This window comes from Convolutriloba macropyga, chromosome 10, assembly GCF_964194025.1.
Source record: "Convolutriloba macropyga chromosome 10, txConMacr16.3, whole genome shotgun sequence".
Lineage (NCBI taxonomy): Eukaryota > Metazoa > Xenacoelomorpha > Acoela > Convolutidae > Convolutriloba > Convolutriloba macropyga.
In genome coordinates this window covers 2,745,938-2,764,482 of record NC_134477.1, presented here as the reverse complement: position 1 = coordinate 2,764,482, position 18,545 = coordinate 2,745,938, and the positions used below count along the sequence as shown (strand labels likewise).

General features: G+C 37.0%; 1 protein-coding gene and 29 non-coding genes across 32 annotated transcripts in view; 1 reads left to right on the top strand and 29 right to left on the bottom strand.

The window, feature by feature from the left end:
- The window catches only part of LOC142348360 (uncharacterized), a 186,246-nt gene that overhangs the window by 72,403 nt on the left and 95,298 nt on the right, over nt 1-18,545 (top strand). The gene's annotated exons all lie outside the window — the stretch shown is intronic.
- Trnas-gcu (transfer RNA serine (anticodon GCU)) lies at nt 21-102 on the bottom strand. The gene has a single exon. It is a non-coding gene; the product is annotated as a tRNA-Ser (tRNA).
- On the bottom strand, nt 1,383-1,464 carry Trnas-gcu (transfer RNA serine (anticodon GCU)). Its single transcript has one exon. It is a non-coding gene; the product is annotated as a tRNA-Ser (tRNA).
- Nucleotides 2,440-2,521, bottom strand: Trnas-gcu (transfer RNA serine (anticodon GCU)). Its single transcript has one exon. It is a non-coding gene; the product is annotated as a tRNA-Ser (tRNA).
- Trnas-gcu (transfer RNA serine (anticodon GCU)) lies at nt 3,802-3,883 on the bottom strand. Its single transcript has one exon. It is a non-coding gene; the product is annotated as a tRNA-Ser (tRNA).
- Trnas-gcu (transfer RNA serine (anticodon GCU)) lies at nt 4,858-4,940 on the bottom strand. Its single transcript has one exon. It is a non-coding gene; the product is annotated as a tRNA-Ser (tRNA).
- Nucleotides 7,366-7,447, bottom strand: Trnas-gcu (transfer RNA serine (anticodon GCU)). The gene has a single exon. It is a non-coding gene; the product is annotated as a tRNA-Ser (tRNA).
- On the bottom strand, nt 7,673-7,754 carry Trnas-gcu (transfer RNA serine (anticodon GCU)). The gene has a single exon. It is a non-coding gene; the product is annotated as a tRNA-Ser (tRNA).
- On the bottom strand, nt 7,980-8,061 carry Trnas-gcu (transfer RNA serine (anticodon GCU)). The gene has a single exon. It is a non-coding gene; the product is annotated as a tRNA-Ser (tRNA).
- On the bottom strand, nt 8,287-8,368 carry Trnas-gcu (transfer RNA serine (anticodon GCU)). Its single transcript has one exon. It is a non-coding gene; the product is annotated as a tRNA-Ser (tRNA).
- Nucleotides 8,588-8,669, bottom strand: Trnas-gcu (transfer RNA serine (anticodon GCU)). The gene has a single exon. It is a non-coding gene; the product is annotated as a tRNA-Ser (tRNA).
- Nucleotides 8,895-8,976, bottom strand: Trnas-gcu (transfer RNA serine (anticodon GCU)). The gene has a single exon. It is a non-coding gene; the product is annotated as a tRNA-Ser (tRNA).
- Trnas-gcu (transfer RNA serine (anticodon GCU)) lies at nt 10,561-10,642 on the bottom strand. Its single transcript has one exon. It is a non-coding gene; the product is annotated as a tRNA-Ser (tRNA).
- Trnas-gcu (transfer RNA serine (anticodon GCU)) lies at nt 12,316-12,397 on the bottom strand. The gene has a single exon. It is a non-coding gene; the product is annotated as a tRNA-Ser (tRNA).
- Nucleotides 12,627-12,708, bottom strand: Trnas-gcu (transfer RNA serine (anticodon GCU)). Its single transcript has one exon. It is a non-coding gene; the product is annotated as a tRNA-Ser (tRNA).
- On the bottom strand, nt 12,932-13,013 carry Trnas-gcu (transfer RNA serine (anticodon GCU)). Its single transcript has one exon. It is a non-coding gene; the product is annotated as a tRNA-Ser (tRNA).
- On the bottom strand, nt 13,234-13,315 carry Trnac-gca (transfer RNA cysteine (anticodon GCA)). Its single transcript has one exon. It is a non-coding gene; the product is annotated as a tRNA-Cys (tRNA).
- On the bottom strand, nt 13,541-13,622 carry Trnas-gcu (transfer RNA serine (anticodon GCU)). The gene has a single exon. It is a non-coding gene; the product is annotated as a tRNA-Ser (tRNA).
- On the bottom strand, nt 13,846-13,927 carry Trnas-gcu (transfer RNA serine (anticodon GCU)). Its single transcript has one exon. It is a non-coding gene; the product is annotated as a tRNA-Ser (tRNA).
- Trnas-gcu (transfer RNA serine (anticodon GCU)) lies at nt 14,157-14,238 on the bottom strand. The gene has a single exon. It is a non-coding gene; the product is annotated as a tRNA-Ser (tRNA).
- Nucleotides 14,462-14,543, bottom strand: Trnas-gcu (transfer RNA serine (anticodon GCU)). The gene has a single exon. It is a non-coding gene; the product is annotated as a tRNA-Ser (tRNA).
- On the bottom strand, nt 14,767-14,848 carry Trnas-gcu (transfer RNA serine (anticodon GCU)). Its single transcript has one exon. It is a non-coding gene; the product is annotated as a tRNA-Ser (tRNA).
- On the bottom strand, nt 15,078-15,159 carry Trnas-gcu (transfer RNA serine (anticodon GCU)). Its single transcript has one exon. It is a non-coding gene; the product is annotated as a tRNA-Ser (tRNA).
- On the bottom strand, nt 15,383-15,464 carry Trnas-gcu (transfer RNA serine (anticodon GCU)). The gene has a single exon. It is a non-coding gene; the product is annotated as a tRNA-Ser (tRNA).
- Nucleotides 15,911-15,992, bottom strand: Trnas-gcu (transfer RNA serine (anticodon GCU)). Its single transcript has one exon. It is a non-coding gene; the product is annotated as a tRNA-Ser (tRNA).
- Nucleotides 16,216-16,297, bottom strand: Trnas-gcu (transfer RNA serine (anticodon GCU)). The gene has a single exon. It is a non-coding gene; the product is annotated as a tRNA-Ser (tRNA).
- On the bottom strand, nt 16,521-16,602 carry Trnas-gcu (transfer RNA serine (anticodon GCU)). The gene has a single exon. It is a non-coding gene; the product is annotated as a tRNA-Ser (tRNA).
- Trnas-gcu (transfer RNA serine (anticodon GCU)) lies at nt 16,826-16,907 on the bottom strand. Its single transcript has one exon. It is a non-coding gene; the product is annotated as a tRNA-Ser (tRNA).
- On the bottom strand, nt 17,659-17,740 carry Trnas-gcu (transfer RNA serine (anticodon GCU)). The gene has a single exon. It is a non-coding gene; the product is annotated as a tRNA-Ser (tRNA).
- Nucleotides 17,964-18,045, bottom strand: Trnas-gcu (transfer RNA serine (anticodon GCU)). The gene has a single exon. It is a non-coding gene; the product is annotated as a tRNA-Ser (tRNA).

Genomic DNA, 18,545 nt, shown 5'->3' with positions numbered 1-18,545 from the left:
GCTTTGTTAAAAGAAAGTTACGACAGAGATGGGATTCGAACCCACGCACGGAGACCGTATTGGATTAGCAGTCCAACGCCTTAACCACTCGGCCACCCTGTCTGTACAATCGTCGAAGTACGAAATATTTTTTTTCGTTTCTGATTTCAGCCGATTCTAATTGTAATCGACCCGTAGATGCACAGTTTTGATCAGAGATTGACTACTGTTTATTTTTATCTATCCTGATTGTTTATTTGGAAATTGATGAAAAAATTTTTCAACAGAAAAATTGATAAGTAGACTCTTGTCAATTTTTTTGTTAATTGAAAAAATGGACAGAGATCGGATTCGAAATCAAGCACGATGACTATCATTCCTTTTTCGTTTCTGTTTTTAATCGATTCTATTTCCAATCAACCCGTAGATGCACTCTTTTGATCTTAGATTGACTGCTATTGATTTTTTTCCTATCTTGGTATTTTATTTGGAAACTGATGAAGAAATCTTTGACAGAAAACTTGATAAGTAACCGCTGGACAAATTTTGCTCTGTCAAAAGAAAGTTACAACAGAGATGGGATCGGAAACCTCGCAAGCAGACCGTATTGGATTAGTAGTCCAACGCCTTAACCACTCAGCCACCCTGTCTGTACAATTGTCGAAGTACGAAATATTCCTTTTTCGTTTCTGATTTTAGTCGATTCTAATTCTAATCGACCCGTAGATGCACTTTTGATCAGAGATTGACTACTGTTGATTTTTTCCTATCCTGATTGTTCGTTTGGAAATTGATGAAAATTTTTTTTAACAGAAAAATTGGTAAGTAGACTCTTGTTAATTTTTTTTTGTTAATTGAAAAAATGGACAGTGATCATCGGATGCGAACCCAAGCACGGTGACTATCATTCTTTTTTCGTATCTGTTTTCAATCGATTCTATTTCCAATCCACCCGTAGATGCACTCTTTTGATCACAGATTGACTACTGTTGATTTTTTTCGTATCTTGATAGTTTATTTTGAAACTGATGAAGAAATCCTCGACAAAAAACTTGATAAGTAGCCGCTGGACAAATTCTGCTCTTTTAAAAGAAAATTACGAGAGAGATGGTTTCCGAAATCACGCACGGAGACCGTATTGGATTAGCAGTCGAACGCCTTAACCACTCGGCCACCTTTTCAGTTCAACCTTCGAAATACGAATTATCATTCCTTTTTCGTTTCTGTTTTCAATCGATTCTATTTCCAATCCACCCGTAGATGCACTCTTTTGATCAGAGATTGACTACTGTTGATTTGTTTCCTATCTTAATATTTTTTATTTGGAAACTGATGAAGAAATCTTTAACAGAAAACTTGATAAGTAGCCGCTGGAAAAAATGTGCTTTGTTAAAAGAAAGTTACGACAGAGATGGGATTCGAACCCACGCACGGAGACCGTATTGGATTAGCAGTCCAACGCCTTAACCACTCGGCCACCCTGTCTGTACAATCGTCGAAGTACGAAATATTTTTTTTCGTTTCTGATTTCAGCCGATTCTAATTGTAATCGACCCGTAGATGCACAGTTTTGATCAGAGATTGACTACTGTTTATTTTTATCTATCCTGATTGTTTATTTGGAAATTGATGAAAAAATTTTTCAACAGAAAAATTGATAAGTAGACTCTTGTCAATTTTTTTGTTAATTGAAAAAATGGACAGAGATCGGATTCGAAATCAAGCACGATGACTATCATTCCTTTTTCGTTTCTGTTTTTAATCGATTCTATTTCCAATCCACCCGTAGATGCACTCTTTTGATCTTAGATTGACTGCTATTGATTTTTTTCCTATCTTGATATTTTATTTGGAAACTCATTAAGAAATCTTTGACAGAAAACTTGATAATAAGCCGCTGGACAAATTTTGCTCTGTCAAAAGAAAGTTACGACCGTGATGGGATCCGAAACCTCGCACGGAGACCGTAATGGATTAGCAGTCCAACGCCTTAACCACTCGGCCACCATATCTGTACAATTGTCGAAGTACGAAATTTTTCTTGTTCGTTTCTGATTTCTGTCGATTCTAATTCTAAATGATCCGTAGATGCACACTTTTGATCAGAGGTTGACTACTGTTGATTTTTTCCTATTCTGATTGTTTATTTGGAAATTGATGAAACAGTTTTTTAACAGAACAATTGATAAGTAGACTCTTGACATTTTTTTTGTTAATTGAAGACATGGACAGAGATCGGATTCGAACCCAAGCACGGTGACTATCATTCTTTTTTCGTTTCTGTTTTCAATCGATTGTTTTTCCAATCCACCCGTTGATGCACTCTTTTGATCACAGATTGACTACTGTTTATTTGTTTCCTATCTTAATATTTTTTATTTGGAAACTGATGAAGAAATCTTTAACAGAAAACTTGATAAGTAGCCGCTGGAAAAAATGTGCTTTGTTAAAAGAAAGTTACGACAGAGATGGGATTCGAACCCACGCACGGAGACCGTATTGGATTAGCAGTCCAACGCCTTAACCACTCGGCCACCATATCTGTACAATTGTCGAAGTACGAAATTTTTCTTGTTCGTTTCTGATTTCTGTCGATTCTAATTCTAAATGATCCGTAGATGCACACTTTTGATCAGAGGTTGACTACTGTTGATTTTTTCCTATTCTGATTGTTTATTTGGAAATTGATGAAACAGTTTTTTAACAGAAAAATTGATAAGTAGACTCTTGTCAATTTTTTTGTTAATTGAAAAAATGGACAGAGATCGGATTCGAAATCAAGCACGATGACTATCATTCCTTTTTCGTTTCTGTTTTTAATCGATTCTATTTCCAATCAACCCGTAGATGCACTCTTTTGATCTTAGATTGACTGCTATTGATTTTTTTCCTATCTTGGTATTTTATTTGGAAACTGATGAAGAAATCTTTGACAGAAAACTTGATAAGTAACCGCTGGACAAATTTTGCTCTGTCAAAAGAAAGTTACAACAGAGATGGGATCGGAAACCTCGCAAGCAGACCGTATTGGATTAGTAGTCCAACGCCTTAACCACTCAGCCACCCTGTCTGTACAATTGTCGAAGTACGAAATATTCCTTTTTCGTTTCTGATTTTAGTCGATTCTAATTCTAATCGACCCGTAGATGCACTTTTGATCAGAGATTGACTACTGTTGATTTTTTCCTATCCTGATTGTTCGTTTGGAAATTGATGAAAATTTTTTTTAACAGAAAAATTGGTAAGTAGACTCTTGTTAATTTTTTTTGTTAATTGAAAAAATGGACAGTGATCATCGGATGCGAACCCAAGCACGGTGACTATCATTCTTTTTTCGTATCTGTTTTCAATCGATTCTATTTCCAATCCACCCGTAGATGCACTCTTTTGATCACAGATTGACTACTGTTGATTTTTTTCGTATCTTGATAGTTTATTTTGAAACTGATGAAGAAATCCTCGACAAAAAACTTGATAAGTAGCCGCTGGACAAATTCTGCTCTTTTAAAAGAAAATTACGAGAGAGATGGTTTCCGAAATCACGCACGGAGACCGTATTGGATTAGCAGTCGAACGCCTTAACCACTCGGCCACCTTTTCAGTTCAACCTTCGAAATACGAATTATCATTCCTTTTTCGTTTCTGTTTTCAATCGATTCTATTTCCAATCCACCCGTAGATGCACTCTTTTGATCAGAGATTGACTACTGTTGATTTGTTTCCTATCTTAATATTTTTTATTTGGAAACTGATGAAGAAATCTTTAACAGAAAACTTGATAAGTAGCCGCTGGAAAAAATGTGCTTTGTTAAAAGAAAGTTACGACAGAGATGGGATTCGAACCCACGCACGGAGACCGTATTGGATTAGCAGTCCAACGCCTTAACCACTCGGCCACCCTGTCTGTACAATCGTCGAAGTACGAAATATTTTTTTTCGTTTCTGATTTCAGCCGATTCTAATTGTAATCGACCCGTAGATGCACAGTTTTGATCAGAGATTGACTACTGTTTATTTTTATCTATCCTGATTGTTTATTTGGAAATTGATGAAAAAATTTTTCAACAGAAAAATTGATAAGTAGACTCTTGTCAATTTTTTTGTTAATTGAAAAAATGGACAGAGATCGGATTCGAAATCAAGCACGATGACTATCATTCCTTTTTCGTTTCTGTTTTTAATCGATTCTATTTCCAATCCACCCGTAGATGCACTCTTTTGATCTTAGATTGACTGCTATTGATTTTTTTCCTATCTTGATATTTTATTTGGAAACTCATTAAGAAATCTTTGACAGAAAACTTGATAATAAGCCGCTGGACAAATTTTGCTCTGTCAAAAGAAAGTTACGACCGTGATGGGATCCGAAACCTCGCACGGAGACCGTAATGGATTAGCAGTCCAACGCCTTAACCACTCGGCCACCATATCTGTACAATTGTCGAAGTACGAAATTTTTCTTGTTCGTTTCTGATTTCTGTCGATTCTAATTCTAAATGATCCGTAGATGCACACTTTTGATCAGAGGTTGACTACTGTTGATTTTTTCCTATTCTGATTGTTTATTTGGAAATTGATGAAACAGTTTTTTAACAGAACAATTGATAAGTAGACTCTTGACATTTTTTTTGTTAATTGAAGACATGGACAGAGATCGGATTCGAACCCAAGCACGGTGACTATCATTCTTTTTTCGTTTCTGTTTTCAATCGATTGTTTTTCCAATCCACCCGTTGATGCACTCTTTTGATCACAGATTGACTACTGTTTATTTTTTTTTCTATCTTGATATTTTATTTGGAAACTCATTAAGAAATCTTTGACAGAAAACTTGATAATAAGCCGCGGGACAAATTTTGCTCTGTTAAAAGAAAGTTCCGACAGAGATGGGACTCGAACCCACGCACGTAGACCGTATTGGATTAGCAGTCCAACGCTTTTAACCACTCGGCCACCATGTCTGTACTATCGTCGAAGTGCGAAATATTCCTTTTTTGTTTCTGATTTCAGTCGATTCTAATTCTAATCGACCCTTAGATGCACACTTTTGATCAGAGATTGACTACTGTTGATTTTTTCCTATCCTGATTGTTTGTTTGGAAATTGATAAAACATTTTTTTAACAGAAAAATTGGTAAGTAGACTCGAACCCAAGCACGGTGACTATCATTCTTTTTTCGTTTCTGTTTTCAATCGATTTTATTTCCAATCAACCCGTAGATGCACTCTTTTGATCACAGATTGACTACTGTTGATTTTTTTCCTATCTTGAGAGTTTATTTGGAAACTGATGAAGAAATCCTTGACAAAAAACTTGATAAGTAGCCGCTGGACAAATTTTGCTCTTTTAAAAGAAAGTTACGACAGAGATGAGTTCCGAAACCATGCACGGAGACCGTATTGGATTAGCAATTCAATGCCTTAACCACTCGGTCACCTTGTCTGTGCAATCATCGAAGTACGAAATGTTCCTTTTTCGTTTCTGTTTTCAATCGATTCTATTTCCAATCCACCCGTAGATGCACTATTTTGATCACAGATTGACTACTGTTGATTTTTTCCTATCTTGAGAGTTTATTTGGAAACTGATGAAGAAATCTTTGACAGAAAACTTGATAAGTAGCCGCTTGACAAATTTTGCTCTGTTAACAGAAAGTTACGACAGAGATGGGATCCGAAACCTCGCACGCCGACTGTATTGGATTAGCAATTCAACGCCTTAACCACTCGGTCACCTTGTCTTTACAATCTTAGAAGTACGAAATATTCCTTCTTCGTTTCTGTTTTTAATCGATTCTATTTCCAATCCACCCGTAGATGCACTCTTTTGATCACAGATTGACTACTGTTGATTTTTTTCCTATCTTGAGAGTTTATTTGGAAACTGATGAAAAAATCTTTGACAGAAAACTTGATAAGTAGCCGCTTGAAAAATTTTGCTCTGTTAAAAGAAAGTTACGACAGAGATGGGATCCGAAACCTCGCACGCAGACCGTATTGGATTAGCAATTCAACGCCTTAACCACTCGGTCACCTTGTCTGTACAATCGTCGAAGTACGAAATATTCGTTTTTCCTTTCTGTTTTCAATCGATTCTATTTCCAATCCACCCGTTAATGCACTCTTTTGATCACAGATTGACTACTGTTGATTTTTTTCCTATTTTGAGAGTTTATTTGGAAACTGATGAAAAAATCTTTGACAGAAAAATTGATAAGTAGCCGCTTGACAAATTTTGCTCTGTTAAAAGAAAGTTACGACAGAGATGGGATCCGAAACCTCAAACGCAGGCCGTATTGGATTAGCAGTCCAACGCCTTAACCACTCAGCCACCCTGTCTGTACAATCGTCGAAGTACGAAATATTTTTTTTTCGTTTCTGATTTCAGTCGATTCTAATTCTAATCGACCCGTAGATGCACACTTTTGATCAGAGATTGACTACTGTTGATTTTTTCCTATCCCGATTGTTTGTTTGGAAATTGATGAAATTTTTTTTAACAGAAAAATTGGTAAGTAGACTCTTGTCATTTTTTTGTTAATTGAAAAAATGGACAGAGATCGGATTCGAAATCAAGCACGATGACTATCATTCCTTTTTCGTTTCTGTTTTCAATCGATTCTATTTCCAATCCACCCGTAGATGCACTCTTTTGATCACAGATTGACTACTGTTGAATTTTTCCTATCTTGAGAGTTTATTTGGAAACTGATGAAGAAATCTTTGACAGAAAACTTGATAAGTAGCCGCTTGACAAATTTTGCTCTGTTAAAAGAAAGTTACGACAGAGATTGGATCCGAAACCTCGCACGCAGACGGTATTGGATTAGCAATTCAACGCCTTAACCACTCGGTCACCTTGTCTGTACAATCGTCGAAGTACGAAATATTCGTTTTTCGTTTCTGTTTTCAATTGATTCTATTTCCAATCCACCCGTAGATGCACTCTTTTGATCACAGATTGACTACTGTTGATTTTTTTTCCTATCTTGAGAGTTTATTTGGAAACTGATGAAAAAATCTTTGACAGAAAACTTGATAAGTAGCCGCTGGACAAATTTTGCTCTTTTAAAAGAAAATAACGACAGAGATGGATTCCGAAACCACGCACAGAGAACGTCTTGGATTAGCAGTTCAACGCCTGAACCACTCGGCCACCTTTTCAGTACAACCTTCGAAATACGACTTATCATTTCTTTTTCGTTTCTGTTTTCAATCGATTCTAATTGCAATCCACCCTTAGATGCACAATTTTGATCAGAGATTGACTACTGTTGATTTGTTTCCTATCTTAATCAATTATATTCGGAAACTGATGAAGAAATCTTTGACAGAAAACTTAATAAGTAGCCGCTGGACAAATTTTGCTCTTTTAAAAGAAAAATACGACAGAGATGGGATTCGAACCCACGCACGGAGTCCGTGTTGGATTAGCAGTCCAACGCCTTAACTACTCGGCCACCATGTCTGTAGAACAATCGAAGTACAATTTATAATTGCTTTTTCGTTTCTAATTTTAATCGATTTTAGTTCCAAACCACCAGTAGATGCACACTTATGATCAGAAATTGACTACTGTTGATTTTTTTCCTATCTTTATGTAGTTTATTTGGAAACAGACGAAGAAATCTTTGACAGAAAACTTGACAAGTAGTATTCGCTTGAAAAAATGTGCTTTGTTAAAAGAAAGTAACGACAGAGATGGGATTCGAACCCACGCACGGAGACCGTATTGGATTAGCAGTCCAACGCCTTAACCACTCGGCCACCCTGTCTGTACAACCGTCGAAGTACGGTTTATCATTGCTTTTTCGTTTCTAATTTTAATCGATTTTAGTTCCAAACCACCAGTAGATGCACACTTTTGATCAGAAATTGACTACTGTTGATTTTTTTCCTATCTTTATGTAGTTTATTTGGAAACAGACGAAGAAATCTTTGACAGAAAACTTGACAAGTAGTATTCGCTGGAAAAAATGTGCTTTGTTAAAAGAAAGTAACGACAGAGATGGGATTCGAACCCACGCACGGAGTCCGTGTTGGATTAGCAGTCCAACGCCTTAACTACTCGGCCACCATGTCTGTAGAACAGTCGAAGTACAATTTATAATTGCTTTTTCGTTTCTAATTTTAATCGATTTTAGTTCCAAACCACCAGTAGATGCACACTTTTGATCAGAAATTGACTACTGTTGATTTTTTTCCTATCTTTATGTAGTTTATTTGGAAACAGACGAAGAAATCTTTGACAGAAAACTTGACAAGTAGTATTCGCTGGAAAAAATGTGCTTTGTTAAAAGAAAGTAACGACAGAGATGGGATTCGAACCCACGCACGGAGACCGTATTGCAATAGCAGTCCAACTCCTTAACCACTCGGCCACCCTGTCTGTACAATCGTTGAAGTACGAAATATTCCTTTTTCGTTTCTGATTTTTGTCGATTCTAATTCTAATCGACCCGTAGATGCGCACTTTTGATCAGAGATTGACTACTGTTGATTTTTTTCCTATCTTTATGTAGTTTATTTGGAAACAGACGAAGAAATCTTTGACAAAAATTGATAAAAGTAGCCGCTGGAAAAAATGTGCTTTGTTAGAAGAAAGTTACGACAGAGATGGGATTCGAACCCACGCACGGAGACCGTATTGGAATAGCAGTCCAACGCCTTAACTACTCGGCCACCTTGTCTGTACAACCGTCGAAGTACGATTTATAATTGCTTTTTCGTTTCTAATTTTAATCGATTTTGGTTCCAATACACCAGTAGATGCACACTTTTGATCAGAGATTGACTACTGTTAGTTTTTTTCCTATCTTTATGTAGTTTATTTGGAAACAGACGAAGAAATCTTTGAAAGAAAACTTGATAAGTAGTAGTCGCTGGAAAAAATCTGCTTTGTTAAAAGAAAGTAACGACAGAGATGGGATTCGAACCCACGCACGGAGACCGTATTGGATTAGCAGTCCAACTCCTTAACCACTCGGCCACCCTGTCTGTACAATCGTTGAAGTACAAAATATTCCTTTTTCGTTTCTGATTTTTGTCGATTCTAATTCTAATCGACCCGTAGATGCACACTTTTGATCAGAGATTGACTACTGTTCATTTGTATCTATCCTGATTGTTTATTTGGAAATTGATGAAAAAATTTTTCAACAGAAATATTGATAAGTAGACTCTTGTCAATTTTTTTGTTAATTGAAAAAGTGGACAGAGATCGGATCCGAAATCAAGCACGACGACTATCATTCCTTTTTCGTTTCTGTTTTTAATTGATTCTATTTCCAATCCACCCGTAGATGCACTCTTTTGATCTTAGATTGACTGCTATTGATTTTTTTCCTATCTTGATATTTTATTTGGAAACTGATGAAGAAATCTTTGACAGAAAACTTGATAAGTAGCCGGTGAACAAATTTTGCTCTGTTAAAAGAAAGTTACGACAGAGATGGGATCCGAAACCTCGCACGGAGACCAGCAGTCCAACGCCTGGATTAGCAGTCCAACGCCTTAACCACCCGGCCACCATGTCTGTACAATTTTCGAAGTACGAAATTTTCCTTTTTCGTTTCTGATTTCAGCCGATTCTAATTTTAATCGATCCGTAGATGCACACTTTTGATCAGAGATTGTCTACTATTGATTTTTTCCTATTCTGATTGTTTATTTGGAAATTGATGAAAACTTTTTTAACAGAAAAATTGATAAGTAGACTCTTGACATTTTTTTGTTAATTGAAAAAATGGACAGAGATCGGATTCGAACCCCAGCACGGTGACTATCATTCCTTTTTTGTTTCTGTTTTCAATCGATTCTTTTTCCAATCTACCCGTAGATGCACTCTTTTGATCACAGATTGACTACTGTTGATTTTTTGTCCTATCTTGATATTTTATTTGGAAACTGATTAAGAAATCTTTGACCGATAACTTGATAAGTAGCCGCAAGACAGATTTTGCTCTGTTAAAAGAAAGTTACGACAGAGATGGGATCTGAAACCTGGCACGGAGACCTTATTGGATTAGCAGTTCAATGCCTTAACCACTTGGCCACCTTGTCTGTACAACCTTGCAAATACGAATTATCATTCCTTTTTGGTTTCTGTTTTCAATCGATTCTATTTCCAATCCACCCGTAGATGCACTCTTTTGATCAGAGATTGACTGCTGTTGATTTGTTTCCTATCTTAATATAATTTATTTGGAAACTGATGAAGAAATCTTTGACAGAAAACTTGATAAGTAGCCGCTGGAAAAAATGTGCTTTGTTAAAAGAAAGTTTCGACAGAGATGGGATTCGAACCCACGCACGGAGACTGTATTGGATTATCATTCCAACCACTCGGCCACCATATCTGTACAACCGTCGAAGTACGATTTATAATTGCTTTTTCGTTTCTAATTTTAATCGATTTTAGTTCCAATCCACCAATAGATGCACACTTTTGATCAGAGATTGACTACTGTTGATTTTTTTCCTATCTTTATGTAGGTTATTTGGAAACAGACGAAGAAATCTTTGATAAAACTTGATAAGTAGTAGCCGCTGGAAAAAATGTGCTTTGTTAGAGGAAAGTTACGACAGAGATGGGATTCGAACCCGCGCACGGAGACCGTATTGGAATAGCAGGCCAACTCCTTAACCACTCGGCCACCCTGTCTGTACAATCGTTGAAGTACGAAATATTCCTTTTTCGTTTCTGAATTTTGTCGATTCTAATTCTAATCGACCCGTAGATGCGCACTTTTGATCAGAGATTGACTACTGTTTATTTTTATCTATCCTGATTGTTTATTTGGAAATTGATGAAAAATTTTTTCAACAGAAAAATTGATAAGTAGACTCTTGTCAATTTTTTTGTTAATTGAAAAAGTGGACAGAGATCGGATTCGAAATCAAGCACGACGACTATCATTCCTTTTTCGTTTCTGTTTTTAATTGATTCTATCTCCAATCCACCGGTAGATGCACTCTTTTGATCTTAGATTGACTGCTATTGATTTTTTTCCTATCTTGATATTTTATTTGGAAACTGATGAAGAAATCTTTGACAGAAAACTTGATAAGTAGCCGGTGGACAAATTTTGCTCTGTTAAAAGAAAGTTACGACAGAGATGGGATCCGAAACCTCGCACGGAGACCATCAGTCCAACGCCTGGATTAGCAGTCCAACGCCTTAACCACTCGGCCACCATGTCTGTGCAATTTGTGAAGTACGAAATTTTGCTTTTTCGTTTCTGATTTCAGCCGATTCTAATTCTAATCGATCCGTAGATGCACACTTTTGATCAGAGATTGTCTACTATTGATTTTTTCCTATTCTGATTGTTTATTTGGAAATTGATGAAAACTTTTTTAACAGAAAAATTGATAAGTAGACTCTTGACATTGTTTTTGTTAATTGAAAAAATGGACAGAGATCGGATTCGAACCCCAGCACGGTGACTATCATTCCTTTTTTGTTTCTGTTTTCAATCGATTCTTTTTCCAATCTACCCGTAGATGCACTCTTTTGATCGCAGATTGACTACTGTTGATTTTTTGTCCTATCTTGATATTTTAATTGGAAACTGATTAAGAAATCTTTGACCGATAACTTGATAAGTAGCCGCAAGACAGATTTCGCTCTGTTAAAAGAAAGTTACGACAGAGATGGGATCTGAAACCTGGCACGGAGACCTTATTGGATTAGCAGTTCAAATCCTTAACCACTCGGCCACCTTGTCTGTACAACCTTCCAAATACGAATTATCATTCCTTTTTGGTTTCTGTTTTCAATCGATTCTATTTCCAATCCACCCGTAGATGCACTCTTTTGATAAGAGATTGACTGCTGTTGATTTGTTTCCTATCTTAATATAATTTACTTGGAAACTGATGAAGAAATCTTTGACAGAAAACTTGATAAGTAGCCGGTGGACAAATTTTGCTCTGTTAAAAGAAAGTTACGACAGAGATGGGATCCGAAACCTCGCACGGAGACCATCAGTCCAACGCCTGGATTAGCAGTCCAACGCCTTAACCACTCGGCCACCATGTCTGTACAATTTGTGAAGTACGAAATTTTGCTTTTTCGTTTCTGATTTCAGCCGATTCTAATTCTAATCGATCCGTAGATGCACACTTTTGATCAGAGATTGTCTACTATTGATTTTTTCCTATTCTGATTGTTTATTTGGAAATTGATGAAAACTTTTTGATAATTTATTATAATTTATTTATTATAATTTATTATAATTCCTTATAATTTATTTGGAAACTGATGAAGAAATCTTTGACAGAAAACTTGATAAGTAGCCGCTGGAAAAAATGTGCTTTGTTAAAAGAAACTTTCGCCAGAGATGGGATTCGAACCCACGCACGGAGACCGTATTGGATTAGCAGTCCAACGCCTTAACCACTCGGCCACCATGTCTGTACAACCGTCGAAGTACGATTTATAATTGCTTTTTCGTTTCTAATTTTAATCGATTTTAGTTCCAATCCACCAGTAGATGCACGCACACTTTTGATCAGAGATTGACTACTGTTGATTTTTTTCCTATCTTTATGTAGTTTATTTGGAAACAGACGAAGAAATCTTTGACAGAAAACTTGATAAGTAGTAGTCGCTGGAAAAAATGTGCTTTGTTAAAAGAAAGTATCGACAGAGATGGGATTCGAACGCACGCACGGAGACCGTATTGGATTAGCAGTCCAACGCCTTAACCACTCGGCCACCCTGTCTGTACAACCGTCGAAGCACGGTTTATCATTGCTTTTTCGTTTCTAATTTTAATCGATTCTATTTCCAATCCACCAGTAGATGCACACTTTTGATCAGAGATTGACTACTGTTGATTTTTTTCCTATCTTTTTGTAGTTTATTTGGAAACAGACGAAGAAATCTTTGATAAAACTTGATAAGTAGTAGCCGCTGGAAAAAATGTGCTTTGTTAGAAGAAAGTTACGACAGAGGTGGGATTCGAACCCACGCACGGAGACCGTATTGCAATAGCAGTCCAACTCCTTAACCACTCGGCCACCCTGTCTGTACAATCGTTGAAGTACGAAATATTCCTTTTTCGTTTCTGATTTTTGTCGATTCTAATTCTAATCGACCCGTAGATGCGCACTTTTGATCAGAGATTGACTACTGTTGATTTTTTTCCTATCTTTTTGTAGTTTATTTGGAAACAGACGAAGAAATCTTTGATAAAACTTGATAAGTAGTAGCCGCTGGAAAAAATGTGCTTTGTTAGAAGAAAGTTACGACAGAGGTGGGATTCGAACCCACGCACGGAGACCGTATTGCAATTGCAGTCCAACGCCTTAACCACTCGGCCACCCTGTCTGTACAACCGTCGAAGTACGGTTTATCATTGCTTTTTCGTTTCTAATTTTAATCGATTCTATTTCCAATCCACCAGTAGATGCACACTTTTGATCAGAGATTGACTACTGTTGATTTTTTTCCTATCTTTATGTAGTTTATTTGGAAACAGACGAAGAAATCTTTGACAGAAAACTTGATAAGTAGTAGTCGCTGGAAAAAATGTGCTTTGTTTAAAGAAAGTATCGACAGAGATGGGATTCGAACCCACGCACGGAGACCGTATTGGATTAGCAGTCCAACGCTTTAACCACTCGGCCACCCTGTCTGTACAACCGTCGAAGTACGGTTTATCATTGCTTTTTCGTTTCTAATTTTAATTGATTCTATTTCCAATCCACCAGTAGATGCACACTTTTGGTCAGAGATTGACTACTGTTGATTTTTTTCCTATCTTTTTGTAGTTTATTTGGAAACAGACGAAGAAATCTTTGATAAAACTTGATAAGTAGTAGCCGCTGGAAAAAATGTGCTTTGTTAGAAGAAAGTATCGACAGAGATGGGATTCGAACCCACGCACGGAGACCGTATTGGATTAGCAGTCCAACGCCTTAACCACTCGGCCGCCCTGTCTGTACAACCGTCGAAGTACGATTTATAATTGCTTTTTCGTTTCTAATTTTAATCGATTTTAGTTCCAATCCACCAGTAGATGCACGCACACTTTTGATCAGAGATTGACTACTGTTGATTTTTTTCCTATCTTTATGTAGTTTATTTGGAAACAGACGAAGAAATCTTTGACAGAAAACTTGATAAGTAGTAGTCGCTGGAAAAAATGTGCTTTGTTAAAAGAAAGTATCGACAGGGATGGGATTCGAACCCACGCACGGAGACCGTATTGGATTAGCAGTCCAACGCCTTAACCACTCGGCCACCCTGTCTGTACAACCGTCGAAGTACGGTTTATCATTGCTTTTTCGTTTCTAATTTTGATCGATTCTATTTCCAATCCACCAGTAGATGCACACTTTTGATCAGAGATTGACTACTGTTGATTTTTTTCCTATCTTTTTGTAGTTTATTTGGAAACAGACGAAGAAATCTTTGATAAAACTTGATAAGTAGTAGCCGCTGGAAAAAATGTGCTTTGTTAGAAGAAAGTATCGACAGAGATGGGATTCGAACCCACGCACGGAGACCGTATTGGATTAGCAGTCCAACGCCTTAACCACTCGGCCACCCTGTCTGTACAACAGTCGAAGTACGGTTTATCATTGCTTTTTCGTTTCTAATTTTAATCGATTCTATTTCCAATCCACCAGTAGATGCACACTTTTGATCAGAGATTGACTACTGTTGATTTTTTTCCTATCTTTTTGTAGTTTATTTGGAAACAGACGAAGAAATCTTTGATAAAACTTGATAAGTAGTAGCCGCTGGAAAAAATGTGCTTTGTTAGAAGGAAGTATCTACAGAGATGGGATTCGAACCCACGCACGGAGACCGTATTGGATTAGCAGTCCAACGCCTTAACCACTCGGCCACCCTGTCTGTACAACCGTCGAAGTACGATTTATAATTGCTTTTTCGTTTCTAATTTTAATCGATTTTAGTTCCAATCCACCAGTAGATGCACGCACACTTTTGATCAGAGATTGACTACTGTTGATTTTTTTCCTATCTTTATGTAGTTTATTTGGAAACAGACGAAGAAATCTTTGACAGAAAACTTGATAAGTAGTAGTCGCTGGAAAAAATGTGCTTTGTTAAAAGAAAGTATCGACAGAGATGGGATTCGAACCCACGCACGGAGACCGTATTGGATTAGCAGTCCAACGCCTTAACCACTCGGCCACCCTGTCTGTACAACCGTCGAAGTACGGTTTATCATTGCTTTTTCGTTTCTAATTTTGATCGATTCTATTTCCAATCCACCAGTAGATGCACACTTTTGATCAGAGATTGACTACTGTTGATTTTTTTCCTATCTTTTTGTAGTTTATTTGGAAACAGACGAAGAAATCTTTGATAAAACTTGATAAGTAGTAGCCGCTGGAAAAAATGTGCTTTGTTAGAAGAAAGTTACGACAGAGGTGGGGTTCGAACCCACGCACGGAGACCGTATTTCAATAGCAGTCCAACTCCTTAACCACTCGGCCACCCTGTCTGTACAATCGTTGAAGTACGAAATATTCCTTTTTCGTTTCTGATTTTTGTCGATTCTAATTCTAATCGACCCGTAGATGCGCACTTTTGATCAGAGATTGACTACTGTTTATTTTTATCTATCCTGATTGTTTATTTGGAAATTGATGAAAAATTTTTTCAGCAGAAAAATTGATAAGTAGACTCTTGTCAATTTTTTTTGTTAATTGAAAAAGTGGACAGAGATCGGATTCGAAATCAAGCACGCCTACTATCATTCCTTTTTCGTTTCTGTTTTTAATCGCTTCTATTTCCAATCCAACCGTAGATGCACTCTTTTCATCACAGATTGACTCCTGTTGTTTTTTTCCTATCTTGATATTTCTTTTGGAAACTGATGTAGAAATCTTTGACAAAAAACTTGATAAGTAGCCGCTGAAAAAAATGTGCTTTGTTAAAAGAAAAATACGACAGAGATGGGATTCGAACCCACGCACGGAGACCGTATTGGATTAGCAGTCAAACGCCTTAACCACTCGGCCACCATGTCTGTACAACCGTCGAAGTACGATTTATAATTGCTTTTTCGTTTCTAATTTTAATCGATTTTGGTTCCAATACACCAGTAGATGCACACTTTTGATCAGAGATTGACTACTGTTGATTTTTTTCCTATCTTTTTGTAGTTTATTTGGAAACAGACGAAGAAATCTTTGATAAAACTTGATAAGTAGTAGCCGCTGGAAAAAATGTGCTTTGTTAGAAGAAAGTATCGACAGAGATGGGATTCGAACCCACGCACGGAGACCGTATTGGATAAGCAGTCCAACGCCTTTACCACTCGGCCACCCTGTCTGTACAACTGTCGAAGTACGGTTTATCATTGCTTTTTCGTTTCTAATTTTAATCGATTCTATTTCCAATCCGCCAGTAGATGCACACTTTTGATCAGAGATTGACTACTGTTGATTTTTTTCCTATCTTTTTGTAGTTTATTTGGAAACAGACGAAGAAATCTTTGATAAAACTTGATAAGTAGTAGCCGCTGGAAAAAATGTACTTTGTTAGAAGAAAGTTACGACAGAGGTGGGATTCGAACCCACTCACGGAGACCGTATTGCATTAGCAGTCCAACGCCTTAACTACTCGGCCACCTTGTCTGTACAACCGTCGAAGTACGATTTATAATTGCTTTTTCGTTTCTAATTTTAATCGATTTTGGTTCCAATACACCAGTAGATGCACACTTTTGATCAGAGATTGACTACTGTTGATTTTTTTCCTATCTTTTTGTAGTTTATTTGGAAACAGACGAAGAAATCTTTGATAAAACTTGATAAGTAGTAGCCGCTGGAAAAAATGTGCTTTGTTAAAAGAAAGTTACGACAGAGGTGGGATTCGAACCCACGCACGGAGACCGTATTGAAATAGCAGTCCAACTCCTTAACCACTCGGCCACCCTGTCTGTACAATCGTTGAAGTACGAAATATTCCTTTTTCGTTTCTGATTTTTGTCGATTCTAATTCTAATCGACCCGTAGATGCGCACTTTTGATCAGAGATTGACACCTTTTTTTATTTATCCTGATTGTTTATTTGGAAATTGATGAAAAATTTTTTCAACAGAAAAATTGATAAGTAGACTCTTGTCAATTTTTTTTTTGTTAATTGAAAAAGTGGACAGAGATCGGATTCGAAATCAAGCGCGACTACTATCATTCCTTTTTCGTTTCTGTTTTTAATCGATTCTATTTCCAATCCAACCGTAGATGCACTCTTTTCATCACAGATTGACTCCTGTTGTTTTTTTCCTATCTTGATATTTCTTTTGGAAACTGATGTAGAAATCTTTGACAAAGAACTTGATAAGTAGCCGCTGAAAAAAATGTGCTTTGTTAAAAGAAAAATACGACAGCGATGGGATTCGAACCCTCGCACGGAGACCGTATTGGATTAGCAGTCAAACGCCTTAACCACTTGGCCACCATGTCTGTACAACCGTCGAAGTACGATTTATAATTGCTTTTTCGTTTCTAATTTTAATCGATTTTAGTTCCAATTCACCAGTAGATGCACACTTTTGATCAGAGATTGACTACTGTTGATTTTTTTCCTATCTTTGTGTAGTTTATTTGGAAACAGACGAAGAAATCTTTGACAGAAAACTTGATAAGTAGTAGTCGCTGGAAAAAATGTGCTTTGTTAAAAGAAAGTATCGACAGAGATGGGATTCGAACCCACGCACGGAGACCGTATTGGATTAGCAGTCCAACGCCTTAACCACTCGGCCACCCTGTCTGTACAACCGTCGAAGTACGGTTTATCATTGCTTTTTCGTTTCTAATTTTAATCGATTCTATTTCCAATCCACCAGTAGATGCACACTTTTGATCAGAGATTGACTACTGTTGATTTTTTTCCTATTTTTATGTAGTTTATTTGGAAACAGACGAAGAAATCTTTGATAAAACTTGATAAGTAGTAGCCGCTGGAAAAAATGTGCTTTGTTAGAAGAAAGTTACGACAGAGATGGGCTTCGAACCCACGCACGGAGACCGTATTGCAATAGCAGTCCAACTCCTTAACCACTCGGCCACCCTGTCTGTACAATAGTTGAAGTACGAAATATTCCTTTTTCGTTTCTGATTTTTGTCGATTCTAATTCTAATCGACCCGTAGATGCGCACTTTTGATCAGAGATTGACTACTGTTTATTTTTATCTATCCTGAATGTTTATTTGGAAATTGATGAAAAATTTTTTCAACAGAAAAATTGATAAGTAGACTCTTGTCAATTTTTTTTTGTTAATTGAAAAAGTGGACAGAGATCGGATTCGAAATCAAGCACGACTACTATCATTCCTTTTTCGTTTCTGTTTGTAATCGATTCTATTTCCAATCCAACCGTAGATGCACTCTTTTCACAGATTGACTCCTGTTGTTTTTTTCCTATCTTGATATCTTTTTTTTGAAACTGATGTAGAAATCTTTGACAGAAAACTTGGTAAGTAGCCGGTGGACAAATTTTGCTCTGTTAAAAGAAAGTTACGACAGAGATGGGATCCGAAACCTCGCACGGACACCAGCCGTCCAACGCCTGGAT